This window comes from Protopterus annectens, chromosome 6.part0, assembly GCF_019279795.1.
Source record: "Protopterus annectens isolate FY-2018-M chromosome 6.part0, PAN1.0, whole genome shotgun sequence".
NCBI classification, from domain to species: Eukaryota; Metazoa; Chordata; order Ceratodontiformes; family Protopteridae; genus Protopterus; species Protopterus annectens.
In genome coordinates, this window is record NC_056737.1 from 415,587,241 (window position 1) to 415,615,095 (window position 27,855).

Here is a 27,855-nt window from a genome sequence, read left to right on the forward strand (position 1 = left end):
TCTGCACTGAGTTAGCCAACCAGCCAGTACTCTGCTATCCGCATCTGACCCATCTGAGACTTGCAACTAAAGACCATTATTGGTTGTATTTCTGCACGTGCTATCATCACTGTTTTTGCCGATTATTTCTGCATTTTTACTGTAATTTCTGACTGATTTTCAACCTCTGCATTTTACTTGTGTTCTGCGCACTTGTACTTTGTAGCATAGACTAGTCACAGATTCTGCTATGTCTAGTTCTGCTTGCATTTGAATTCAGCACTAATCCCCAGCAAATTTCAGCAAGAAAAATACGCTCCAAAGCCAAAAACCTACTTTGGATAACCAAAGATGCTAAATCTCTCATTAAACAAAGGGACAGAGCCTGGACTGCTTATCAAACCTCCAAAACCCCAGAAAAACTCACCTCTTACAAACAACTAAGAAACCTAAATAGGAAGCAATTATCTGACAAAAATCTTATTTTCTAGCCTGTCAGCAAAAACACATAAATAACCCACAAACATTTTGACAAAATATTAACTACCTCCTCAACCCTGGCAAAACCTCTACCCCTGCACCATCTGTAACAAACACTGAATGCTTAGCATCCCAATATAACTCTCATTTCATCCCAACTATCATATCACTTTTAAACAACAACAAATCTAACCGACCACCTACAGTGCATACCTTCCCTAACTCTACACTCAACTACTTCTCTTTTAAACTCATGCATACCTCTTATATCAAAAAAACTCCTATCAAAACTAAAACCAACCTGTCTAGCAGCTGACCAACTCCCTAGTCACTTCTGAAAAACTGCTGCCAGTTCAATCACCTATCCCATGTCCATCCTAATCAATCAATCCACCGGAGAACAATATGTCCCCTTACTCTGGAAAATATCCCATTATCATCCCCTTCCACAAGGGAGGCCCATCTAAAGATCTCTCTTATTATCAGCCCATTGCCATTCTTTCACCCCTAGCCAAACTCTTACAGAAATGCATCCACAAGCAGCTCCTAGACCACCTCATTACAAATAACCTCTTATCTAACTCACAGCACAGCTTCTGTCCAAAACACAGTACCTCCACAGCCCTCATAAGTTTCTCTAATTACATCAACCTCCTCAAAAACAATGGACAACTAGTTTTTATTGTATTCCTTGATATGTTCAAAGCTTTTGATACAGTATCACACCAACTACTACTCACTTGCCTCCTTTAACCGCAACTCTACAGCTCTCAAATGGTTCTTTAACTACCTTACTAATCGACAACAGGCAACTAAATGGGATAATAAAATCCACACTTACCAGTCTCCATTGGGGTTCCTCTAGGTTCCATCCTTGGCCCCATAGCTGGCCTTAGGCATAGGCCAACTAGGCGGCTGCCTAGGGCACCATTGTAGCAGGGGTGCTTTTTCAGTATTTATTTGGTGTATGTAGACCAGGATGGGGGCACCAGGTGCTATGGTGGGGGCACCATGGAGCCCTTTTGCCTAGGGCACCAGTTGACCTAAGGCCGCTCCTGCTTGGCCCTCTCCTTTTTATTATATTCACAAACAGTCTAAACATTGCCACTAAATTTCCTGCTATCATTCAATATGGCAATGACACTACTCTTTTTGCTCTGCTCCCACACCACAAGAACTCTGGGATAAACTTCAAAAATCGTTTCTAGATATTGAAAATTACCTAAATTAAATACAACTCACCCTGAACTCAAACAAAACAAAATTAATGATCTTCTCTGAGAGGAAATCCAAAGCAGACCCACCTCCTCTCTCCATCTACTCCACTAATGGCACTATAACAGAGCCAGTTAACCAAACAAAACTACTTCGTGTCACAACAGACAACAACCTAACATTTGATAAACACATATCACTTACAATTAAAGTTGACATCAAACTTGGTGCACTATATAGGGCCAAACCTTATTTCACTCAAAATGCCAGACTAGCCACAACCAGATCCCACCTCCTATCTACTCTCCTCTACTGTTTTCAATTTTTCACTAACCTGCGCACGTCTGATTTATATCTACTTGATTCCTGCTATAATAAAATAGCAAAATTTGCTGCTAATATATCCAACAGGAGTCAACATTGCCTTGCTCTTCAAAAACTACACTGGCTTGAATTTCCCAGTCTGTTATCGCTCAATCAGCACACCACTGCCCACTCCATTATTCACAAACCTGAAAAATGCCCAGCAATCTCCAACCTAGTGCAACTAAATATCAACCCCCAGGACCCTTAGATTATCTGATAAACGTATACTCAAGGTAACTAAGTCCCATAATTACTTTGGTGACTGTCTATTTTGCTATAAAGTAGCCAAACAGTGGAACCTAATACCACAGAATATCCTAAAAAATGCACACAGTCACAGCTTCAAACAACTCCTAAAGGAATACCTTACTCAACAATGGCTATGCTCCTATAACACTCCTGGCTAGTTTCTCATGCCATCAATCAAATGTTTCTTTTCTGCTATCTTCTCCTTGTCTTGCTTACAATGGTTTATTTTAGTTAAGTATCTAATGAGTTTCACATTACAGTCTGTAGTAAGGCTTAGGAAATATAATGCATTCTGTTTACATTCTCTTTTTGTAAATTGTAATTATATGCAACTGTTAAACCTTTTGATTATTCTTTGTAAAATTTTTGTAATCTTTTTTTGTACTATTGTTATGGAGTTTTTCTCCCTGGGTCTCCACTGAAAACGGGCTACTTGCCCAGCTCGACACTACCCGGTTAACAAATGCAAAATAAATCCAAAGTGAAGACACAAGGCAGGACCACCAGGCTCTAAAAATCAAACAAATTTATTGTATATTCAACGGATAAGCGCTTTCACATGTAAAAACATGCTTCATCAGATCTCAGAAAACAGTCAAACAGCTTAATTTAAACAGATTTAAAATACTGCCAACCAATCCAGTTCACAGCAGACAAATCAAGTTAATTAAATAACTAATTAACCTAACTAATTAACCCCTTCAGCAGTAAGACAAATGCTGACTACAGCAGAGTAAAATCCAAGTTAGGAAGACAAGAGGAAATTGTGTGTATATATTCAACAGTCACACACACAAATCCCAACATAATTATATAAATGTATATGTATATAAATTCATGTAAAAAAAATATATATATGCATAAAACAAGACATAACATATGTACTTCAAATATATAAATATGCATGGATAAAAAAAACAATAAAATGAAGATTAAAACTCAAGCAAATTTTTGTGCAAATACAAAAAATACAAAAAATTTCAAAGAATTCCCTTTACCAGTTACAATGTGTACTATGAACTGGTCATGGATCAAACAACAATATTACTGTACTTTAATAATGACTTACTTAAGCTCATCCCACCTTAACTTACTCTAGTTTATATTTTATCTTATTTCATTACATATTATTTTATTTTATATTATTTTATTACATATTATTTTACTGGATGTGCTACCAGGGCTGGTTTAAGACTAACATGATTGTTAAGCCCTGGAAAAATATGGACAAGTAATCTAAAAATCCACTTAACTTCTACCAACTCTAATTGATTGTTCAAATTGCCCCCTCTCACATTAATCGGCACTATTTGCAGAACCAAACGTATGGGTTCAGCGCTTCTGTGGATCCCTAGTAACATCTGCATTGCTTACTGTACTTATTTCCTTGTTTCACTTGAAAGAAAGTTACTGTTTGTCATTTTTGCATTTAAGTTACCTGTAATACACTGCATTTAAGTTACCTGGCACTTGCTCACTAAAGCAATTATATAAGTCAGCACTAAAAAATTAAAAGCACTACATCCTCACAAACTCCCCTTGAGTACCTTGTTCCCCATTGGCCCTTTTTTTTCAATTATAAAGGAATTCCCAATACTATTCTAGCATGTCCAAAGGTCAGTTGCCAATCTCCTCTCTGGTCCATCTGGTGAATCTGGGAATCTTGAGGCAATGTTACAGCTGCCTCATGTACACAGACAACCCTCTCCTCCTCCCAACAAATTCCAACACGTGAGAGATGCAACCATATAGCCAAAGTAGAGGCTAAGCTCTCTCAGCTCAGTACTGGCGAAACCTGTCAGGAGGAGAAGGAAACCACACTCACTACAATTCCAGTCTCACATAGACCTACCACGACAGCAAACCAAACACATAAACGCACAAAAACATACTCGGAGGCTCTAAATAAAAATCTGCCTAAGCAGCAGAGACCTCCAAAGTAGACACCCAAGCAACCGCTACCCCAAAACAAAACACGTGCAACATAGCTCACAAAGCCAGTGTGCCGAACAGTCACAGCGCTTAAGGCTAAACAACACACCTGATAAACTTGTAATAGGTGACTCTATCATCAGGCACACTGATGTCCCGCTCACCAGGCTGAACAAGGAGAAGGTCACGGTGAGCTTCCTGTCGGGCGCTAGGATCCGCCACATAACACAAGCACTCCAAGGCAAGTACAAATATGACTCAGTCATTGTCCATGCTGGTGTGAATGACCTGAGACGTACCTCCTTGGACTACATGAAAAGAGACATAGAGGAGCTCTCTCAGCATGTGGCCCAGGCCGGTATGACCCTGACCTTGGGTAGCATCTTAACCCTCACCAAGAATGATGCCACAATATGAAGACAAGATGATCAATTTCAACAATTGGCTTAAGTATTGGTGTCATTCAAAGGGGATCCAATGCTTGTCAGCCTGGGACGACATGCTCGACAGGCCACGATGCTTCGCTAGGGACGGCTTGCACCTGTCACCCCTGGGCTTTCGGATATTGGCAAAGGCTCTTGCTACCCCCATAGTGCCTTTTTTAGGCACGGCTCAAGACACAAACCCACCTCCATAGGTATCACAAGGGATAAGAAACTAAGAGTAATGCTACTCAACGCCAGAAGTCTAAACCTCAGGATGCACGCACTCAAAACTCTCCTTAGCATGGAGAACATCGATATCTGTGCAGTAACAGAAACCTGGTTCAAGGCTCCCAAGAGCACCCCAGCACTAGCAGGTTATACTTCATACCATGCTTTTCGGCCCCAAAACTTGGACCGAACCACAAAAGGAGGGGGAGTATCAATATTCATCAAAGATACCCACACCTCCAGGTTGGTGGCACAGCACGAAGCATCAGAGACTATCCATGTGCAACTAACAGTGGGTAAAACTGCCTTCCAGTTTATAGCCTGCTACAGACCACCCTCCCAAACCCAGGAACCCCACTCGGCCTTCCTGAGAACACTGGAAAATATGAAGGTCTCTCCAAACACCATTATATTGGGTGACTTCAACTACCCAAACATAGACTGGGAGCATTACTCTAGCTCCAAAACCCTAGCTCAAAGGTTCCTAGAATTTATAAACTCAAATGCTATGGAACAACTTGTTACCACTCCCACAAGAGGGGAAAACATACTGGACCTGATCATCACCAACATGGGGACTCTATGCTCCAGACCAGAAGTGTATCCCTCACTGGTAAGATCAAACCATAAACTAATCTCACTGGATATTCATATCCCGACCCCACCCCCTGCCCAGAAAACCACAGTGAAAAACTTCTCTAAAGCAAATTTCACACTCCTCAAAACCGAGGTGGAATCCTTCAAAGCCCCCGGGCCTGTGGAAAATATGGCCCAGACCGCAGAATCCTTTATAAATGCATTCTATGAACACCTTCAGGAATGCATGGATCATGCAATCCCAAATAAAACCAAGACCCAGTCCTCCAAAGGCAGACGTCCTGTCTGGTGGACCCCAGCCATAAACAAACTATACAACAGAAGGAGGAAGCTACTACATGATAGAGCAAAATCCCAAAAAGGGAAGGCATCTCTGATCAGTGTTAGCAAAAAACAACGGGCACTCATAAAATCGTCTAAGGCCAGCTTCGAGAGAAAAATTGCACAGGACACTAAGGATAACCACAAGGCTTTCTTTAGTTATGTTAGGAACCTAGGTGGGAATTCCCAGATATGCTCAGAATTAGTCCAAAATGACAAAAAATACACCGAACCCACAGACATTGCCAACATCCTAGCTGACAGGTTCAGTGCAAACTCCCCCCCCCTCCCCACCAAAAGGGCAAATATCTATCCCAGCAGAGTGCTGGCCCCTGACATCTCAGATGCTCAGGTAAGAGCCGCCTTTTCCAAAGCAAAAAACACAGCATCAATGGGACCAGACGGTGTCCCGGGCTGCATCCTACATGAACTCCAAGAAGAGCTAAACCCAAACATAAAACTACTGTTCAATCTCAGCCTTACCACAGGATATGTACCCAAAGAGTGGCGTACAGCAACAGTGGTCCCTCTCCACAAAGGTGGTGCCTCAACGGATCCTGGAAACTATCGCCCCATAAGCCTGACTAGCTTGTTCTGCAAAACTATGGAAAGGATCATCATGGACCTCATAAATAAAGATATTGGGGACCTACAGACACTGGATCCTACCCAGTTCGGCTTTAAGGGCAGATCCTGCCTCTTAAACCTGGTCAATTTCTTTGAAACAGTCACCAAGGCCATTGACGAGGGGAAGGTGGCCCACACAGCCTACCTGGACCTCGCAAAAGCCTTCGATACAATACCCCACTCAGGCATTATAGATAAGCTCACCAGCTTAAATATAAACCCCTATTGTCACTAGATGGGTTGCAAACTGGCTCAAGGACAGAACCCACATGGTTAGAATTGCTGGAGCCATGTCAGACTCCAAACCAGTTACAAGTGGCATCCCACAAGGCTCAGTCCTGGGACCTCTCCTGTTCGGTATATATTTCTCGGAGGTACAGGCCAACACGGAAGGACTGTGGCTGACCAAGTTCGCAGATGACTGCAAACTGGGTGCTATAATCGACTCTCCAGCCGAGACAAGCATCCTCCAAAAGGGCCTCATAGAAACAGACAACTGGTGCCAGAGCCATGGCCTCAAGCTAAACGCCAAAAAGTGTATAGTCATCCCCTTTGGCAAAACAAAGTGCCCACAAATTACCACATAGGTGGTAATCCATTAATCTGGAAGAAGTAATTAGGGACCCAAGTTGATAGCAATCTCTCATTTGACAACCACGTGGCCAAAGTGGTTAGAAAAACATTTTATATAGCCCACCTAATCATGAAGGGATTCACATCTAGATCAGGGGAGGTCATCGTGCCTCTTTACTCATCCCTCATCAGGCCCATAATTGTGTACAATGCCCCTTTTCGGATGTACCTTACCAGACACCTGCAGCAACTGGAAAGACCCCAAAAGTACCTCACCAAGAGGATCAAAGGGCATGTCATATGCTGCCGGTTAAAGAAACTCCAGCTCTACTCAGTGGCATACCGCCTGCTCAGAGGCGATCTGTGCCTGACGTATAAAGCCATGTCCAACCCGGAATTAATGGACATGCTGCACCTCAGAAAATCCAAATCCCATTGAGCTACGCGCTCGAGAGACTTGAACCTCAGCACTGAAATAAATAGGACATGCTGGAGGGACAAATTCATAACTCAGAGGCTCCCTTCACTCTGGAATAAAATCCCAGTCCAGGTTAGGCAGAGTCCCTCATTGACTCTCTTCAAGAGGAATCTTGATGAGTGGATGGGGGATCGTAGGTTTACCCCGGGTATCACTTCTGTGTCACTGTTAGACAGAGGCACAGTATACTAACCTCGAAAAAGGGCATAGCAAAATTAATTTAAAATGGGTGGCGAAAGCCAAACACACTCTGGCTAGGCTTATAAATGCCCTAGGGCAGATAGCCTAGTATGAACCTATGAACCTACTAAAGTTAGCCACATGTTTAGCTAATGCATTTTGTTTATTTGAATTTTTGATGTCATACAAGTGATTATAAATCCTGCCTCTCAACCTTCGTGTAGTCTTGCCTACATAGAAACAGGTACAACAATTACAAGATGCAAGATATACTAAGTTAACACGGTTACAGGTAGAAGTAAATCTAGGAACAAACCTGTAGTTTAGGACAGAATGGTCAAAATTCTGTACAACAGTTATAACACTACACATCCTGCAATGTTTACATGAAAAAGTCCCATGGCTCAAACTCCTATGTGGAATCAAACTATTATTGGGACACTCCACTACATCTGTACATAAGATGCATTTCAAGTTGCTACTATTTCTATAAGTGAAACATGGAGACCTCTCAATTATCCTGGCAGTGGCTGGGTCCAATAAAAGGGCATGCCAGTTGTGCTTCACTACCTCTACAATATAACTGATATCTCCTGTATAGGTGGTAACAAAGTGAAGCCTATTGCTACTACCATAACCAGTCATATTTCTTGTTGAGGAGACATTCGAGCCCATTACTTCCTCTCTTACATTTACTAAAATAGACTTCTTATAGCCCCTGTCCAAAAATAACTTATCTAACTCATCCAACTGTAATAACAGGTCATCTGGATCTTTACAAATTCTCTTCAGTCTATGGTTTTGACTCTTAACAATGTTAGAAAAGGTCATCCTGGGATGCATACTATTAAAATGCAATAGTGCATTCGTCCAGCAGGGTATCCGATATAAATTGGTACTCAATAGTCCAGCAAAGTCTAGATGAATGGTAATATCAAGAAAATCTACAGAAACACAAGAAGAGGTCATACTGAACTCTAAGAAGTGGGTTGTAGAGTTCAAGTAAGCAACAAAATCATTCAAACCTCCTTCATCATCTTTCCATAAAAATAGAATGTCATCGACAAAACTTCGATAAAGGAGAATATTAGAAAACCCCAAATGGTCAAACAGAAAAGCCTTCTCCCAATGGTACATGGCAAGATTGGCGTAGGAGTTCGCACAGGGGGTACCCATTGCAATACCCAAATGCTGTAAATATAACTGGCCATTAAAAATAAAGATATTATTGGTCAGCACAATGTATAGAAGTGTGGTAATAAGCACAGTCTCCTCATTAGACATACTTTCACAGCTAGTAAGAACCTCTCTAAAAGCTTCAAGTCCAAAATCATTGGGAATAGATGTAAATAGGTTCTTAACATCTAATGTAACCAAGACACATTTTGAACATGTGGGATCATAATTATAGATCTCAATATCATCCAACAGTTGGAGAGTATCCTTAAGTATGGTAGGAATCTTTTTAACTAATGGACCCAGCTGGTGTTCAACATATACTGACATGGTCTCTGTCACCCAGCCACCACCAGATACAACTGGTCTCATTCGGGGAGATGTCAAAGACTTATGTACCTTAGGCAGACCTTTTATTAAAGGAACTAGTGGATGTTCAACACATAAATAAGAATAGAGTTGATAGTCAATTTGCCTACACATTAGGAGATCATATAAATTATCCCAAATTCCTCTAATAGCCTTGTCCAGAAGCAGGGTATCAATCATTTGATAGGTCTGAGGGTCTTGCAACATAGTTAATATGGCCTCAATATAACTAAAAGAGTCTAGAAGAACAATGCCACCGCCCTTATCAGCGGGTCTAATGGTTAGGGAATCATTTCCACGCAAGGAAAGAAGCGCTCGATGTTCATCCTTGAGCATATTAAAGTAGGTACGTTTACAGCGATAATCACCAGAAAACAATTCATAAAAATCATATTCACATAATCTAACGAAACAGTCAACGTGTTGGAATGACAGGACAAAAAGCCCTCTTCCGTCTTAACCTAGAACCATTCTCAATGTTATTAAGGGAATCTTCATTAGAGTACATTACTTTCAATGCTATATTCCTGCCAAAGAGTCTAAGGTCTAAAAGTAAATCTGTTAAATTTGTACCTGCTGAGGGAATATAAGAAAGACCCTTGTTTAACAAAGTATACTCTGCTGTAGTAAGAGCAAAGTTAGACGAGTTAAAAACAAGTCCATTTACTTTCTGGTTCGTCGATCCACACTGTTGTCTTCTCCAGAAAACTTTCTCTTTCGTCGTCCCCAGCTGGGTCTTCTCGTCGGACCTTGTCCGCTTTCTTGTGGGTAGAGGTAAAAAATTGTCCAGATTAAGTGGAGCCATATGTTTAGATTTCGCTCCCATATCTGTATTCAAAGCAGCACGGAAACCAAGTTGGTTAGGTGGTGGTGTTTGTCCAGAAATTAAGAGGAGTGGCATTTCCGTAAAATCAAATGATGCAGCAGAAATAGAAGGTGTAATTATAGCAGCCGTAGTACCATCAGTTGAGCCATCTCCATCACCAGGGATTCCTGACACTAAAGAGCTGCTAGAAGGAACTGCTGTGGCGGCTGGAACAATCTCCAACCTAGTGTAACTAACTATCAACCCCAGGATCCTTAGATTATCTGATAAACTTATACTCAAGGTAACTAAGTCCCATAATTACCTTGGTGACTGTCTATTCTCCTATAAAGTAGCCAAACAGTGGAACCTAATACCACAGAATATCCTAAAAAATGCACATAGTCACAGCTTCACACAACTCCTAAAGGAATACCTTACTCAACAATGGCTATGCTCCTATAATACTCCTGGCTAGTTTCTCATGCCATCAATCAAATGTTTTTTTTTCTGCTATCTTCTCCTTGTTTTGCTTACAATGGTTTATTTTAGTTAAGTATCTAATGAGTTTCACATTACAGTCTGTAGTAAGGCTTAGGAAATATAATGTATTCTGTTTACATTCTCTTTTTGTAAATTGTAATTGTAGGCAACTGTTAAACCTTTTGATTATTCTTTGTAAATCTTTGTAAAATTTTTGAAATCTTTTTTTGTACTATTGTTATGGAGTTTTTCTCCCCGAGTCTCCATTGAAAACGGGCTACTTGCCCAGCTTGACACTACCCAGTTAACAAATGCAAAATAAATAAATAAAATAAAACTTTTTCTGGAGAGGGCCCTCTGCACCCTTGTGGCAGGACGTGTGTGGTTAGTGACCCATCCATTGAAACTCACTGGTCTAAGGCTCTGTTCTGTGCTTTTGATTAGCTATTTTGAACACCAGTAAGACTCTGTCATTTATTTTAAAAGCCCTGCATTTGCATGGGTTTGCACATGTTTAAACCAAGCTCCACAGAGTTAGGCAACCAGCTAGTACTCTGCTATCTGTCTCTAAGTCATCTGAGGCTTACAACTAAAGACAAGACAATTTTGCTTGTATTTCTGCACTTGCTAACTATTTTCACAGTTTCTGCTGATTATTTCTGCATTTTTACTGTAAATTTTGACTGCTTTTCAACCTCTGCATTTAACTTGTGTTCTGGGCACTTGCACTGTTTAGCATAGACTAACCATAGATTCATCTGTGTCCATTTCTGCTTGAATTTGAATTGAGCACTAATCCCCAGCAAACTTTTTCTGGAGAGGGCCCCCTGCACCCTTGTGGCAGGAGGCGTATGGCTAGAAACCCATCCGTTGAAGCTCACTGGTCTATGGCTCTGTTCTGAGCTTTTGATTGGCTGTTTTGCACACCAGTAAGGCTTTTTCGTTTATTTTAAAAGCCCCACAATTGTGTGGCACGTAATACAACCCACTGTCGCAGAGTTGTGATTACTGTTGACAGCTATAGGAGAATTACATTTTCCCATAGCTGTGGTCTGTTCTCCGGTGGGACATTTTTATGGTTGTGCTTCCCTGTCAGTCTACAGATCAGTACAGCTTCTTAGCTACCCTCTATAGTTCTTCTCATCTATACTAGTGGACTACCCTCTCACAAGATCCCCCACTGGTCATTTCTGGTCAGTCCCTAATACCGACCACACCTTTTACCTAGCACTATAGAAGGACAATACCCCACCATTTCTACTGCCCTGGTGTAATTAGGCTTTCTGAGGCAATGTAGAAATTGTCTCATGTACACTGACAACTCACTTCGTTTACGATACTCCAACCCAGCATTCGAGAGGTGCATCTACATAAAAAAACATAAAATCAAAGCTCCCTCGCTTGCCAGTCAGTATACCTGACCCTAAGCAGTTTGTCAGCCCTCACATCTCACCACTCTCACCTACCATGCAACCAACACATAACCCCACATATGCGGAGGTCCTCTCTAAAAACCTACCCAAATGTCAGAGACATCCCAAGCACAAGCATATCAGACATAATTCACTTGCAGATAAACACAGTACACATAAAAAGTCACATCAGTTTCTCATCAAGTAAACCATTAAGGCATAACACAAAACCAAATGTACTAGTCATAGGTGATTCTGTAGTGAGACACACTGATATGCCACTTACCAGGTTGGATAAGGAGAAGGTCAAAGTTAGCTGTTTGGTGCCAGTTTCCAGAACATCACACATGCAATCAAGTCTCTGAGCAGCAAGTGCTGTTATGACTCTGCCATTGCACATGTTGCTCTTAACGACTTGAGACGTACATCTCTGGACTATATGAAGAGAGACACAACTGAGCTCTCTGAGTGTTCCAGGCATGTATGACCCTATGCTTTAAGCAGTATACTACCCTCATCTAGGATGATGCCGCAATACAAGCAAAAGATGACTGATTTCAACAACTGGCTTCATTGCGGGTCATTCTAAGGCAGTGGTGCACAACATTTTTGTGGGGAGGGCCACTACACAAATTCTTAATGCATCTGCGGGCCACCTCAAAACATAGTAATTCGTTACGAGTTAACAATAGGTACAGGTGTCTGGCATTTTTACTTAAGACAGCTCAAATAATGTTCTTCCGCTGCTGAATAAAACAGTACTGCTCCATCCAGTCATCATGAAATTGCCTGTTTTCTACATCAACTTTGCATTTAACTTTATTCTGGCTTGCAGCCATGCCTTATTGCAGAAAGTTACTACTGTTTACAGACTACAAGTTATAAACAACAAAGTATAATTACTTCCACGGCTAAAATTAGAGGTGTGCACAACTGTGTCAATTAGGTAAGTAAGCACGTGCTGGAAAGTTTGTGCGACTGGAATAAGGCATAGCATTTTTTCACATTTTTTTTTTAATTTTTGATTACTCTCTGGGGGTCGGATGCCACTGCATCATAGGTCGGACATTGTGCACCACTGTTCTAAGGGAATCCATTTCCTGTCAGCCTGGGATGATATGGTTGATATACCTCAATGCTTTGCCTGAGATGGTCTTCACCTGTCACTCCAGGATTTTGGCTTCAGGCAAAGGCTCCTGCCACCCCCAGTGCCTTTTTTAGACAGTGTCACAAGTACAAAATTTCCAACTTAAATTGCTCCTTTAAAACCAACATCAAAGTCATGCTGCTAAATGCTAGGAGTCTAAAACTAAAACTGCACTCATTGGAAACTGCCCTCAACTTGGAGGATGCTGACATCTGTGCTGTCACAGAAACCTGGTTCAAGGCTGCGGAAAGCACCCAGGCCATACTGGGTTACAATGCTTTCCACTTGTTCAGACCATCAAACAAGAGTGGGAAGTCCAAAGGAGGAGTATCAATTTTATTAAAGACAAATACTCCTCCAGATTGGTAAGACTAAACGAGTCCCTCAAACTACTCCAAGTACAACCCTCCATAGGTAAAACTCCTCTTCAAATTAACACCAGTTATAGGATCCCTCCATGAATCAGGACACCCACAATGCCTACCTGGACTTCCTGGAGTCCCCTCAATATACCATCAAATACCCTGGTTTTGGGAGACTTCAACTACCCATCTATAAATTGGTCTAACTTCACCTGTACCAACACTCTCATCCAGCGATTCTTGAACTTTGTAAATTCTAATGCCCTGGACGAGTTAGTGGAAACCCTCAGTAGGGGTTCACACATTGTGGATTTAGTACTTACGAACATGAGTGATCATTGCACCACCCCAAGTGTACAGTCATCTCTAGTTAGATCTGACCACAGGTCAGTCACACTGGAAGTAACTATAGCGTCTGACCCTCCCCCAGCTGGAACAGGACTAAAAAATTTCTGTAAAGAAAACTATAATCTCTTACAAGACAATATTACTAGTTTCATAGCCCCTACCCCTACTGATGGCAAGGATACCTATGCCGAGGTTTATACCAAAGCCTTGTATAAACACCTTCAGACTCAGGTTGACTCAGCTGTACCACACAGGATAAAAGTAAGTTCCTCATGTAAGAACAAACCTGCCTGATGTACATCCACCATAAACAGGCTATATAACAGGAGAAAGGAACTGCTGTCTAAAAGCAGTAGGAGATGGTCTCCACACTCAGACAACTCCCTCTTCTCTTAAATAAGCAAGTAAGACACCTAGTGAAAAAATCCATAGCCAACTACAAATCTAAAGTGGCATCCTACCCAAGGGTAACCATAAGGCATTCTTTGGCTATACTGAACCTGGTGATATTGCAAACCTGCTGGCATATAGGTTCAATGAAAATTCTCCCTCCTGTCTCCACCCAATATACCACAAGAAATCACTCCTACATATCATTCCCCAGAAATCTCTACGGAGCAGGTCCTTTATGCCCTTGCCAAGGCTAAAAACACAGCATCTACGGGACCAGACAACATTCCTAGCTGCATCCTAAATTATTTAAAGCAAGATATAGCTGTACCTCTGAGTACCCTCTTTAACCACAGTCTAAACACCGGGTATGGTCCTGCAGACTGGAAAAATGTCACTGTCATCCCCCTCCACAAAGGGTTTTCCTCTGCTGAGCCTGGGAATTACAGACCAGTAAGTCTGACCAGCCTCATATGCAAGGCCATAGAGAGAATCATCATGGACCTTATCAACAAGGATATAGGAGACCTCCAAACACAAGACCCATCCCAGTCTGGCTTTATCAAAGGGAGATCATGCCTACTAAACTTGGTGAACTTCTTCAAGACAGTCACCAAAGCCCTGGATGAAGTCAAAACTGTGCACACTGCCTATTCAGACCTAACAAAGGCCTTAGACACCATCCTCCAGTCAGGTATCATTGATAAACTTACCCAACTGAACGTAAATCAGTATATAGTCAGGTGGGTTGCAAAATGGCTCACCAATACAACACACACAGTTAAAATATGGTGCTCTTCATCCACCTTCAGACCAGCAACCAGTGGAGTACCACTGGGCTCGGTGCTGGGACCCCTAGTGTTTGGAATTTACTTTTCAGAAGTATAGGCCAAAACAAACAGTATGTGGCTAACAAAGTTTCCAGATGACTGCAAACGTGGGCACAGTCACTGAATCCCCTAGTGACATTGACACCCTCCAGGAAGATCTTACTCAAACCAACGATTGGTGCCAAAGTCATGGGCTCACGTTAAATGCAGAAATGTGCATCATCCCCTTTGGCAAGGGCGATGTCCCTGCAAAGTACCACATTAACAACCACACCTTAAGTACCCAATCCGTGGTAAGAGATCTGGGCACACAGGTTGACAGCAACCTCTCCTTTCACCAGCATGTTTCCACAGCAGTTAAGAAAGCCTTCTACATTTTCTCCAGAAAAAGAGAGGTTATAATCCCCCTATGCTCCTTCCATATTAGACCAATTATAGAGTACAATGCACCCTTTGGTATGCACCTCGATAGGCACCTCCAACAATTGCAGAGACCTCAGAGGTACCTTACAAAGAAAATTCAAGGTGTCCAACACCTGCCCTATGCTGATATACTAAAATCCATGTCACTATACTCTGTTGTATAGACTACTCAGGAGTGATCTCTGCCTAGCCTACAGGGCAACAGCAGATCCTGCCCTGATGGAAATGCTACACATTATCAAGACTAATGGTACCTGTTGCACCTGCTCTAGCAACCCCAACATGAGAAGTATCCTTTACAGGACCTGTTGGAGAGACAGGTTCATCTCCCAGAGGCTCTCCCTACTTTGGACTAAGCTTCAAATCCTAGTAAAACAGAGCCCTTAACTGAACCTTTTCAAGCATAATCTGGATAACTGGATGGGGAATCATAAATTTACCCCTGAGGTTTCACCTGCATCCCTTCTGGACAGGGGCAGTAGGTGTTGAGTCATGGCTACTAATAGCACCATTAAAAGACAGTAAAATGTGACTAGGCTTGTAAGGGCATCATGGCCATTAACTTAGTAACCTCCTATGATCTACATATAATAAGGTTTAACCCTCCTAGTAGGAACAACTGTCCTAAATAGCTTCAGACGCAGGCAGTTTCTGACCTAAATTAAGGTTATCCATGCTAAGATGCATGTTACTGTTTGTTCTCCTACTCACACCAACTGCTGTCTGTTTCTTTTTTATCTTTATTGCCACCCCAGATGTGAAAAACAACTTGCACGCTTTCAGAAAACATTAACTTAAAGAAACCAATGCTCTGTCTTTGTATTGCTCTATAATCAGCTCATCTCCATGAAAAAATAAACGAAAAGAAAAAAAAATAGCCCTAGCTGCAGGCTCCTAAAGACATGTTGAAAGCACAGTTGTGTACACTTACCATAAATGTAGATGTTCGAGTGTATTCACTGTTGCAGTCATCACCTGTGGGTTGTCCCTGCTGTGGTAGCCCTCGGCCGGCCCGAATACCAGAGTCAATTTTTTTTGCATCAGCTGCAGTCGCCTGTAGTTTGATGTCAGGTCGTCAGTGCTATAAAGCAAGGCAGCCGACATCAATACATCAGTTTTTCTTGCCCTAACCTGTCAGAAGCACAAGGAAATAAGGAAAGGTGATCCTGGTGGCCAAAAGCCACCGTGGGAAGCTTATGTCCCCCTAGGGAAAGATGCTATATGGGGAATGGAGGGAGGTAAACCAGGACTACAACAGTGAATACACTCAAACATCTACATTTATGGTAAGTTTACACAACTGTACTATGTTCTTTGTGTTTCACTGCTGCGGTCATCACCTGTGGGAGGATTCCCAAAACTGAGGAGAGGGGTGGGAAGGAAAGGTTAGAGTCCTAGGCATGGATCAGCAGGCCCTGCAGAACTGCAGAGGCAAACCCTGACCTAGCCTTAGAAAAAAGAGGTAGGTGGTAATGCTTTGTAAAGGTATGGACAGAGGTCCAGGTGGCAGCTTCCAAGATGTCCCTGGTGGGGACTCCTCTGAGGAAGGCTGTGGAAGTGGAGGCTGCTCTAGTGGAATGGGTATGGATAGACTTGGGTGTGGGTTCCCATGTAGTCTGTCGCAAAAATGGATACAGTGTGATATCCATTTGGAAATGGTTTTTTTGGAAATGGGCTTCCCATCCGCCCCAGGGACAAAGCTGGCAAGTAGGTGGTCTGTTTTTCTGAAAATTTTAGTACGGTCCAGATAGTATCTGAGTTGTCTGTGCATGTCTAGCAAGTGTAGAATTTTTTCCCCCTTGTTTTGAGGGTTGGGAAATAAGGTGGGTAGGTGTATGGCCTTGTTTAGGGTCACGTCAGATACCACCTTGGGCATAAAGGAGGGGTTAGTCCTCAGGAAGATCCTGTCTACATGGAACATGATGAAGGGCTCAACAGCCATGAGAGCCTGAAGCTATGATACCCTTCTGGCTAAGGTGATAGCTAGTAGGAAGGCAGTCTTCCAGGAGAGGTACTTCAATTCTGTAGAAGCAGCAGGTTCGAAAGGAGGTAAGGTTATTTTTTCTAGAACATAATTCAGGTCCCAGGGTGGCGTGGAAGGTCTTCTGGGACGTCTGATATTAGAAGCCCCTCTGAGGAATTGCTTAATCAAAAGATGAGAGAAGAGGGGTGGGTCTGAATCGAAATGGGCAGAAACGGCTGAGGCAAGGATTTTAATAGAGGAGAAAGAGAGGCCACTATTGAGCAACTCGGCTAAGTAATCCAAGATAAGAGGGATGGGAGGTACTGGCCTCTTTGGAGTGGCTCCAGGAGCAGAATCTTTTCCATTTCCTTGCTTATGATTTTCTGGTGCTGGGCCTTCTGGCCTCTGCGATGATGTCTAGGATCTGTTTGCTTAACAGGGACTACTTGTTAGCTTTTAAGGTATAAGCCATGCTGACAGATTGAGAATCTGTAAGTCTGGGTGCAGTATCTTCCCCTTCCCCTGGGTCAAGAGGTTTGAGATCAGGGGGAAGCTGCTTGGGGGGGCTGTAAGGTCAGGTTGCGCAGTAAGGGGTACCAATGCTGTCTGGGCCAATCTGGAGCAATGAGGATGGCCTTTGGTTTCTCCTCCCTTACTTTGATCAGCAGCTTGGGAATAAGGGGCAGAGGAGGGAAAATGTACACAAAGAGGGAGTTCCAGGGGAAGGTCAAGGCATCCACCTTCCACGCTAAGAGGTGATACTCCCAGGTACAGAACTTTTGCAGCTGGTGGTTGAGGTGTGAGGCAGAGAGATCCACTTCCGGAGTCCCCCACTCCTGAGTGATTTGCAGAAAAATTTCCCTGTTGAGCTGCTATTCGTGTGGGTCCAGTAAGTTTCTGCTTATGTGGTCTGCCAGGGTGTTGTTGACCCCTGGTAGGTACTGGGCAATTAGGTGTAGACTCATAGAGGTGGCTGTAAGCCAGAGGCTCATGGCTAACCTGCACAGGGGGTAAGATTGGGTCCCCCTCCCCCCTGTTTGTTGTTATACCTCATTATTGTGGTGTTGTCTATTTTTATAAGATGAATCCCTGGCCTGTGATGGGGTTTGAAAGATGTCAGAGCCTTTTGTACTGCCATCATTTCTTTCTGATTGATGTGCAAGTGAAGTTGCTAGGTATCCCAAATACCCTGGGTGCACCTGCCTGCTAGGTGAGTGCCCCAAGCAATGTCTGAGGCATCAGTGGTGATGATCTGGCCAGTAGGGCAGAGGATGAAGGGAAGACCCTTGTTCCAGGTACAGGTCTCTACCCACCAGAGAAACTCGGCCCTTATACATGGGATCACAGGGAGAGAGGTCTCTAGGGACAGACAGTGCTCACACCAAAGGTTCTTTAGAGACCACTGAAGTTTTCTCATGTGAAGCCTGGCCAGAGGAATGAGAAGGATGCAAGATGCCATGTATCCCAGGGCTTGCAGGGACTTCCTCACAGTGAGGTAACTTCTGGAAGCCAGCTGGGTAAAATAGAGAGGCAGGAAGCTCTGCTTTTCTGGGGACAGAAAGGCCATTTGGGATGATGTGTCTAGCAGAGCTCCGAAGAAAATTATCTTCCTGGTGGGGTTTTGCTTTGATTTCTTCTCGCTGATAGTGAACCGTAGGGAAGTTAGGAGTGATCTGACAAAGAGAAGATCTTGGAGCAGCTTTTCTTTGCACTCTGCCTGAATGAGGCAGTCATCCAGGTACGGGTAAATCTGTATATTTCTTTGTCTTCAGAATGCTATGGCTGGGGCCAAGCATTTGGTGAATACTCTGGGCACAGTAGATAAGCCAAAGGGCAGAGCAGAGAACTGAAAGTGTTGTGAGCCTGCTCTGAAGCACAGGAATTTCCTGCATGATTCCCTGATGGGGATATGGAGGTAGGCATCTTTTAGGTCTAGGGTTACTAGTCAGACATTTTTTGTTAGCATAGGCAGCAGCTGCTGCAAAGTTAGCATTTTGAATCTGGGGACCACCAGGGAGGTGTTCAGAATGGAGAGATCCAGGATGGGGTGCCAAGTGCCCTCTTTTCTGGGAACAAGGAATAGTCTGGAATAAAATCCTTAGCCTGCTTGATCTGAGGATACAGGTTCTACTGCCCCCTGGGATATGAGAGTTTGTACCTGTTTCAATGCCTCTGCCCACTGATTTGGAGACAAGTCCAGGTACCCTCTTGAAATTGGGAGTTCGCTGAAAGAGAATTTGTATCCCTGAGAAATGATCTTTAAGACCCATTGGTCCTTTGTTAAAGAAAGACAATCGTCTTTGAAGAGGGAAATCCTTCCTCCTAGTTTTTGATGAGTGATGGGAGGGCAGAGGGAGGAGGGGGAGTCATTGTGTTTGCCATAGAAGGTTGGCTTAGAACTCCCTGCCTTAGAGACGGAAGTGGTCCATTGTTTGCTTCTCTGCTGGCCCTGGGATAGGGGCCTGGATGGTCTGTCCCTGCGGGGCTAACCTTGGCCCTGTCTTCCAGGTGCAGGGAAGGCCCAGTCCTTAGAGGGAAAGTTCCTACTGAACCTGGGGGGGGGGGGGTGTACCTGAAATAAATCTTTTACTGTTTGCATAGATTTTGCTTTATCTTCCATCTTATTAAGCACCTCTTCTGCTTTTTCCCCAAACAAGCACTCCTTATCTAGGGGTGCATCAGTAAGTTTAGACTTTACATGATCAGGGAGAGGTTGTTTCTTCAGCCATGCATGTCTTCTAATAACAGATCCTGTCACTGCTGCCCTGCTAGAGGCTTCTAGGGTGTCATATCCACATTGTAATGAGTGTTTGGCCAGTTGACAAGCAGAGTGCAGTAAATCTGCTAACTCTTTTGAATTGGCAAGGTCGGGAAAAGTAGCAATTTTCTGTTTTAATAGTTGCAAAGTGTGTTGTTGATATTTTAACATATGGAACTGACAATTGAGTGTTCTGATAGCTAAGGTTGCAGAGGTGTATACTTTTTTACCCCATCTGTTCAGAGCTCCGGAGTCCTTGTCAGAAGGAGGTTATTTGGCAGAACTAGTCTTAGCTCCTTTAGGTCCCTGTGTAATGACCTCTGGGTCTGCAGCAGGATTTCTGTACAGGTATTTGTGAGAATTCAGTACTCTGTCAGGTTTACTGGGAGCAGGAGGGAGGGCATCAGGGGCTAAGCTGGATTCATGGAAAACATCATCCACCACTTCTAAAGTAGGGGGGGTGGCCAGGGGTCTGTGCTAAGGCAGGTCCAGAAACTTTCTAGGTCTTTTCTTAGACTGTGGGAAGTCCTGGGATTCTCACTGGAAATGTTCCCTGAGGGAGTAAAGGGATTCCCCAAAGGAAAGGTCCTCTGCATGGGAGGCAGAAGGGATGGATTCCTCTGCATTTGAATCCTCATAAGCAGTTAAGGGATGCTGTTTCTCTTCAAAAACTGAATAGTCAGATTCCTCAGAATCCTGTTCTGTCAAATTCTGGAAAAGGGTGCCTTTTCCTTTCAGAAGTTGTGGCCTGACTACCCCGGATAAGGGAAATGAGATCCTATGCCATTTTCAGCATTTGTGCTTGGGGTGGTGGAGCAGTAGCAAGATGGTGGCTAGAAGAAGATTTCCTAGGAATGGATTGGCTTCTAGGCCTGAGAGAATCCGTTGGTCTGAGAGAAATGGTAGTCAGAAGAGAAGACGTTTTTTGTCTAGATTCGGTAGTGCGAAAGGCCTCCTCGGAAGCCGGTGCCTGAGTAGCGGCTCCGGACCCAACCGAGGCAGAGACAGCCAAAGGCTTGGAAGACGAAGACGATTTCTGCAGCATACCAGACTCCAAAAGGGTCTTGGCAGAGGCCTGTGTAGATACTGAATCGGGCATCAGGGGCTGCGAAAGCACCTCACTGAATTCCGAAGAACTGACGACCTCCTTGGCGGAAGCATCGTCAGAAGGCTTAGCCTTGTGTGGTCTGTCCATATTTTTATCTCTAAGTTTTTTCAGAATGTCCACAGATTGTTGGCTGATGGACGCCATATCAGAATACAAAGACAGAACACGAAAATAACTGTCCACAAAAAGAGCTCTACGGCGAATGGTTCTTGCATTAAAGAGGGCACAGAACCGGCAATGGGGGACATCGTATTCTGGGCCTAAACAAGTGATGCAGTAAGAATGGAAGTCTCGTTGTGGGATCTGCTTTCCACAGAAGAGACAATTACCTTTTTCGGACATCAGTTAGCGCAAGAAAAAAGGAACCCCAATGGAGTACTGTAGATGTTTTCTGCTGAAATCGAACTTCTGATAGCGACTGATCGGCACTCGTGCGAACTGCTTCTGCTACGGGCTCCACGGCAAGAAACACTGATGTAATGATGTTGGCTGCCTTGCTTTACAGCACTGACAACCTGACAGCAGACTACAGGCAACTGCAGCTGATGCAAAAAAAAAATGACTCTGGTATTCGGGCCAGCCGAGGGCTACCACAGCAGAGATAACCCACAGGTGATGACTGCAACAGTGAAACACGAAGAACATAATTTGTTACTAAAGTCATCATCTTCTTTTGGCTGTTCCTGTTAGGGGGTTGCCACAGCGGATCTTCCGTTTCCATTTCTTCCTGTCCTCTGCATCTTGCTCTGTCACATCAACCACCTACCTGTCCTCTCTGACCACATCCATAAACCTTATCTTAGGCCTTCCTCTTTTCCTGTTACCTGGTAGCTTCATCCTTAGTATCTTTTTCCCAATATACTCAGCATCCCTCCTCAGCACATGTCCAAACCAACGTAATCTTGCCTCTCTGGCTTTGTCTCCAAACCCTCCAACCTGGGCTGACCCTCTAATATACTTATTCCTAATCCTGTCCACCCTCATCACACCCAGTGCAAATCTTAACATCTTTAACTCTGCCACATCCAGCTCTAACTCCTGCCTTTTTGTCAATGCTACTGTCTCCAGCCCATTTAACATAGCTGGTCTCACTACCCTCTTGCAGACCTTTCCTTTCACTCTTACTGGTACTCGTCTGTCACAAATCACTCCTGACACTCTTCTCCACCCACTTCACCCTGCCTGCACTCTCTTCTTCACCTCTCTTCCACTCACCATTACTCTGAACTATTGATCCCAAGTATTTAAACTCATCCACCTTCGCCATCTCTACTCCTTGCATCCTCACCATTCCTCTATCCTCCCTCTCATTCACACGCATATAGTCTGTCTTAGTCCTGCTGACCTTCATTCCTCTTTTCTCTAGAGCATATCTCCATCTCTCCAGGGTCTCCTCCACCTGTTCCCTACTCTCACTACAGATCACAATGTCATCTGCAAACATCATAGTCCACGGGGACTCCTGTCTGATCTCATCTATCAACCTGTCCATCACCACTGCAAATAAGACAGGGCTCAGAGCTGATCCTTGATGTAATCCCACCTCTACCTTAAATGCATCTGTCACTCCCACCACAGACCTCACCACTGTCACACTACCCTCGTACATATCCTGTACCACTCTTACATACTTCTCTATTACTAAAGTAAAAATTGTAATTACATTCAGTGTTCTCTTATTTACTTAATTCTAGTTAAAACTTACTAGATTATGTCAAGGGTCTTAATACAGATATTCACTTATGCAAATGTAAGGGAAAACCTATCAGCTCAACATATGTTATGATCTGTGTACTTTTAAATCCCATCCTCACCTCAGCTACCCTGAATTACAGTCTTTTAACTTAACAATGCTTTTCTCCAGCCTTTTTTCTATTTTGCACTGTAATTCCTACTTTTTTAATACTAAAGAGGAAAAAAGAAAAAAAAAGCTTCTGCTTACTCCAGCATCTTTATCACATACAATAACTGAAAATGTTCCACCATACAACATGTAATTTGCATCATTAAATGTTTTATAGAAATACTCTTTAGAAACTGTTTTACTTAGTTACCTTTTGCTTCTTATCTTCCCCTTTGTATCCCTCCAAACATTAATAACATTAAGTGACGCAAATGTCTTTCAATCCCTCAAGTTTAACAAAGTCAGCAAAAGTTCATTCTTTCAGTTTCTCTTGAACAGCCATATTTCACAAATGCTATTTATGCTTTGTAATCTGATATTTATTCACTAGTTTCAATGTTGCTGGTCTTCTTCCAGTTCATCTCTATCTTCCTTCTCCTGATTCTGGTTCAATTCCAAGGTACTACTGATTCTTCTAATAAACTCCTGTTTTTTTCTCTGTCTCTCAAGCATTTTCCTTTGGAAAACTGGAAAATGTTTCACTGCCAACGTCTCACTATGAACTTTATTATCATAAGAATGAGAAGCAGCATATTCTTCTGCTTGATGGCTCACTTTTTGTTGGACAAACTTTTGTATTTTCTTCTTAGTCTGCTCTGCATCAAAAAATGACTGATCCCCTGGAAAAACTATTCTGAAGCTAGCTAGATACAGTAGCTTGACTCTCACTCCTACTTCTTGACATTCTCTGACTGCTGGGATAAATCTCCTCTTCTACCTGGTGCACAGTGAATAATCATCTTCCACAAACACTATACTGTCTCCATTTTGTAATACTATCCTTTCTGACACAGTTTTGTCAAGATCAACTTTTTATGGTGGTAGGATTCCATCTTTACTAATACAGTTCTTGGCTGCTTTCTCATGGCCAAGTCTGAAGCATACACATGATGTGCTTTTTCAATTAACAAATCCTGCTGTGGAATACTAGTCCAGTTGCTTACATGTGCCTTCATAAAATTACTGCAGTCTGCTCCTTCTAGTTTTTGCTAGTACAGCAGAAAATCACAGGCTTTTCCTGCTAGCTCTGTCCTCTAATTCTACCATTTTTTAAACATCTTTTCTTGAGCAGTCTCATACTCAGCCAGCCTTTTCTTAATTTTGATCTCTGATTTTTGTATTTTTTATCAGTTCATCTGAATATCTGTTTAAAGCTTCTTCCATTTTTTTCCAGCCATTTGTTATACGAGATGATATAGTCCTTGAATATTTTGTTTACTTTAATCAGCTCTGAGCACATTTTACTTATTTTTCCTCTAGGTTACTGGAAGTCATGTCTTGCCACAAAACAGGAGCTTGAACTGCTTTTTGTTGAACAGCTGCAGAATTCTTCCCAGTTGGTGTTTTCTCTTCACCTTTTCTAGCTGATATTCTTTCAGGCTCTCAGAATTTCACCATTGCTGACATCCATCCAGTGTACTTACTAGCTGGTAACTGAACTTATTAAAAGTGGCACAGCTCCTGGCAATCATCTTTCAGTTTTTTTCACACTGGGAGAGTTATAATTAAGCTGTTGATCAGTGTGCAGCCTTCTTGGAAGTCTAGCAAGACTCCTTTCTTGGCATCTTATACAGTCTTTTTGCTTAAACAAATGCATATTACATTTGTTTGGCAGAAGGCTGCATGAATAAACTGCTCACTTTTCTGGGGGTGTTAATAGTCTACTAGCAGTACACTGTCCCCATACAGCTTTAATGCTGCAGTGTTTTTGGCTGCTGCTTCCAGTGATATTTACATATTTAATACATTTATCATGTCTCAGACCTTCCTTGCACGGAAGTCACTTAAAAGTTTTTTCACAGCATATTTAACATACAAATCTGCCTCTCAGTGCATGTATCTGTTAATCTTTCTATGAACTTCAGATATCTTCTATTTTACACAGCTCTGGAGTTCTTCCCAAAATGCAGTCATGCATCATTTAATCTCTCTTACAAAACCTGGAATACAATTATCAACGGTTTGGGTTTCAAATGCATCTGGTGGGACTACGTTTTATTTGAGTATTCTTTATATGATTTGGTTAGTGTTACCAAACTACCCAACAGTCTATATGTTTTAGTATTCATTACATTTAATAATACTTGCACTTTTAAATAATTTGGAATATAGCACCACCCTCTCAGTGTCAGACCTCCAATTATCCCTGAAAGACTGCAATATTCAAACCAGTATTTATGAGCAAATTTATGCAATACTAAAAATATTAGAAATCTTCTTGATTCAAAAACTATTACTGTTTTATACAGCCATGCTGTACTTCCATGTAAGTTTATATTCACAAGTATGAGGTGATGTGCCCATTTTACTTTTGTACAACTGATAACCTATTTTTTTGCTCCAAATACTGATCATTCCTAAGTAATCACAGTTTACTTGAAATACTGGAGCACAAATTCACATTTAGTAATGCAACCGTTATTTTATTTTGATTTTATACAACTTACAAAGTCTTTCTTTGCTTCAAAACACTAAGTGCATATTTTATATAAGCAGCCACAATTCATTCAAAGTAGTTTTGCATAAACTCAAATGAACTGTTTGAAAACTGCAGAATTTTGCATTAATGTCATTGCCTGACACCAGAAATTCACTAAATTTAGTTGACTTACTATATGACCATTAACTTGCCGTTTTTACTGCAACAGTTGTATATTATCAATAACTTGATCACCAGTACTGCTAAAAATGCTTAAAGTTGTTTTTTTCTAATACACCAATATACAATGAATCTATATATAATAAGTCATAATAGGTGACCATTAATAAGTTATTTTAATAGGCAAAGTGCTTTCAAATGCATATACTTTTGATGCATGTATTTTTGTGACATTTGACTAATAATACAAGTTCTTCTGACTATAAGTTTTTCCTTAATATTAGCCATAAAAACATATATACTGTTTTCTGAAAATGAAAAGTGTACAGTGTGATTATTACAGTCATTAGTCTAGGCTGCAAAATCAAACTGCATAAGTTATGTCATACCTTATTTCTGGAAGACTTTTCTGTTATACACAATGTTCTCTCACAAAAGTATGAGACCGGATAATGACAGTTACAATACAATGAAAATTAAAGTGTGATTCACAAAATAACACTGAATTCCGAGTCTCACTGTTACAATTGTAAAGAAGTTTTGCTAGTGGGCTACTCCTCTCTACCTCCCAACAATGGCAGGTGGTCTACAGTCGCTTGTACCTCCTGACAAGGGCTGGTAGGCTACACACCCTTATACCTCCCAACAACACAGCTACACCTCTGACACTTACATATACTGAGTTCACTGTACCTCAGAGAAGGGGACATTCAAATACACCATAATTTCAAAATCAGCATACATATTTCCTCTATTTCATTTTAATATTTTCTGTTTCAAGGAGTGCATTTATGCCCCTTGGACTTTCAATATGCAGCCATTAGACACAATCACTTCTTGCATTTTTTGCTGAAGCCTATTTCTTGCAATCACATAGTATCTGCTATCCCTGTTAGCACGTCTCCCTCTCACCTGATGTACCACAACATCCTTTCTACTGTTCTTGTCTAAAATTTGTTGCCACTTGAACTCAGATGGCTACTGAACACAAGAACAAACCAGATTTTCACTTGCTGGTTATGGGTCCTACATACACTGCGTACAGCAGAACAGTAGTGCAGCTAGAGTGGAGTGTAGGGGGGCAGCCACACTAGGTGAAAAATACTAGGGTGTGCGCAATCACCAGATGCTGACTAGCCTTCAGTGCAGTGCATTACCAGCATTCAAATACCGGCATTTGTGATCAGAAATGAACTGTTTACTGGTCCACGTATTACAAAATGTAGCAGCTGCTTGTTACACTGTAGCAGGCTGCTACAGTTTTAAAAGGATTTTTTTTTTGGTTAGAGATGAAGCTCTTTAGGACTCTGTGTGTGACACTTTAAAACGAAACAGCATTTTTTTATTGCTTTTGTTGTTTTTTTTTTTTGTCCTCAGGAGCATACTGCAATGGATGGATCTGGCTTACTCTTTAAATAAGCAGGACCAGATCCAGATCAAGGAATAAAGGCTTTTTTTTTTGTTCCTCAACTTTAAGTGAGGAGGGCACCAGATCATAGGATGTCAACGGGTGTTGGAACAGCCAGCAGCACAATAACAAATATATACAGACTAGCTCTGTGACAGTTTTCTTTTACATAGAGTGACTGATACCCAACATGAGCTCCCGCCAGTACAAAATCCATAATCCTGACGTTATAGAATTGATCAGAATAGTGATTAGTGACACAGATTATTAAGACATTACACAACTACAGAAAACAGTGGTGAAGGCAGAAGGAACACCACACTTCAGGGCATTTCATATAAGAAGGGAATTGGCAAATAACTAGAGTAGCACAGTCCAAAATAATACACATCTTAAAGCATTTCTTTGGAGGGCCAGCAGACCACCGAACAGAACAGTATTGTTATCACCACCACACGGCTATGCAGAACATTTTTTTGCAACCTCAAAATAAAAATGTGCCCATAACAAGTATACATGGTGAAAACGTAGACACCAGACACAATAAACTAGGTGCTCTGTGCGACTTTAAGAATATTTTCTGTGGTGGGTCAAGGTATGGATTCCAAAGCTCAGTCTGTGACTGTTACTAGAAGCCTTTCAGTATAGATTGTGCTTCGTAAACTAATGGTTCAAACCTGAACTGTGTTGTTTGTTGAGTTTACTACTGTACACTATTCAT